Raw genomic sequence first — 1,993 nt, forward strand, 5'->3', positions numbered from 1 at the left:
ATGCTGTACAAAGCAATCTTGTTTGGGATCCTATTTCCATAGGGCCTGGAACATAATAAGAAGATAAACTGTCCTATGTTGAAAAATTGAAGCCTGAGTCAGTTGGGAGGGGAAAAATACAATTGAAATGCCATTATGAATTGCTTCATTCAGACCTACCGAATACATGATTAAAATTTAAATGTACCATTTTATTGTGTGGCTTGTGGGATCTTAGTTCCCCAACCAGGGATTGAACCTGGGTCCTTGGCAGTAAGAGTGCAGGGTCCTAACCACTGTACCACCAGGGAACTCCCCAAATGTACCATTTTAAACACTGCCTAAGGACTTCAAAATCCCTTTATGCCATCGTGCACTGCTCTCACAGTGGGGGCAGGGTAGTGGGGTAGAGGCCGCACCAGGTAGGTGCCTGGGGGACAGAGACTGTAATAGGGAAGAACCTTTGTATTCTATTACGGGTTCATCACTAAAGGGATGTTGCCTATAAGCTTAAATTATGCATAATGGCTCATCTCTGGGAACACTGCCTCCCAGGTAATGAGCGTTAAGCTACAATACCTTTGTTTAGCTCACAGGAAACATCCTGACCAGGCCCACTTGTGAATGGCTGCAGGAAGGAAGACATTAACACTGGCCAGAACAAGGACTTTACCCCCTCCCCTTCTAGTATAAAAGAAGCCTGAGCTGTAATTCGGGGAATACGGTTCTTTGGGACAGGAGTCCACTATCTTCTCGGTCTGCTGGCTTTCCAAATAAAGTCACTATTCCGGGCTTCCCTGGTGGCGCAGTGGTTGAGAGTCTACCTGCCGATGCAGGGGACACGGGTTCGTGCCCTGGTCCGGGAAGATCCCACATGCCGCGGAGCAGCTGGGCCCGTGAGCCATGGCTGCTGATCCTGTGCATCCGGAGCCTGTGCTCCGCAACGGGAAAGGCCGCAACAGTGAGAGGCCCGCGAACCACAATAAATAAATAAATAACAAATAAAGTCACTATTCCCTGCCCCAGCAACTTGTCTCTCAATTTATTGGCCTGTTTTGCGGTTAGCAGGATGATCTTGGACTCAACAGCAAGACCAGGAGGCCCAGCTCCGGAGGATTCCCTCGGAGCTCCTCTCACAGGGCCCGAGAGCAGACATTTAAGAGATGTCTATTGTCCATAAGGCACTCAGTTCATGACTACCACTTGATAAATTGTTTGTCTGTGTGTTGACTCCTGTCAGTACCAAGGAGCTAAGGAAGCTTCACAGGGTGTTCAGCTAGGAAGCACCTAAGGGTGGCCTGGCCCCTGTGCCACTGGGGCCTCCAGGCACTGCAATGTTTCAGTGCAGTCAGGCGAGTTGGGACCAGGGCAGGTACTGGCTTGGGTCAGGAGGGGCTGCAGACAGAGACATAGGAGAGTGAGTAAGAGGACGACACTGCAGTGGTGGCAGCAGGGAGCCCAGATAGCCTGGAGCCGGGAAAGGGGAGAAGGAGGCCTGGGTCTCTCCCACACCCAGGCCTCAGAGCACCTGAGGCTCAGCCGGGCAGAGCTGGAGGAACCGAGTGGTGAAGAATGGGGAGGTGGGATCATAAAACGCGAGGTGCCAAAGCCCCGCAGACTGGATGCAGGAGAAGTAAGGAGACCACAAAAGTTCGTGAGCAGGTCTTCACCTACCATGTTTTCTCTGCTTAGGAGCTACACTTTTTTCACATTTTAACATCCTGAAATAGGGCCGTGTTACAGCTGAAGGCAATCACTGCCCCTGTCTGGGTGTGAATATGGCTGCTATTCCTGGCCACAGGACTGATCACTGCAGCTCTCTGATGTTTCAATCAATAAACAAGACAGTTTAAGGAAGGAAGGAATCTGAGTCGCCTTCATTATCTGAAGCCTTTCCATGCAATTGAACTTCAGTGGAAAACCTTTTATAAACTGGGCATTTCTGATAAGATCATGAAAGCACCAGAATCAAACTTGCAGAATGGGTCTTAGGAGCTTAGAAGAAGATCCTGAA

General features: G+C 49.8%; 1 non-coding gene across 1 annotated transcript; it reads right to left on the bottom strand.

The window, feature by feature from the left end:
• Nucleotides 1-217: 217 nt before the first annotated feature.
• TRNAK-CUU (transfer RNA lysine (anticodon CUU)) lies at nucleotides 218-290 on the bottom strand. Its single transcript has one exon. It is a non-coding gene; the product is annotated as a tRNA-Lys (tRNA).
• Nucleotides 291-1,993: the final 1,703 nt, after the last annotated feature.

This window comes from Delphinapterus leucas, chromosome 16 (assembly GCF_059928025.1).
Source record: "Delphinapterus leucas isolate spDelLeu-1000000601 "Yukka" chromosome 16, BTC_Dleu_Yukka2, whole genome shotgun sequence".
In the NCBI taxonomy this organism is placed as follows: domain Eukaryota; kingdom Metazoa; phylum Chordata; class Mammalia; order Artiodactyla; family Monodontidae; genus Delphinapterus; species Delphinapterus leucas.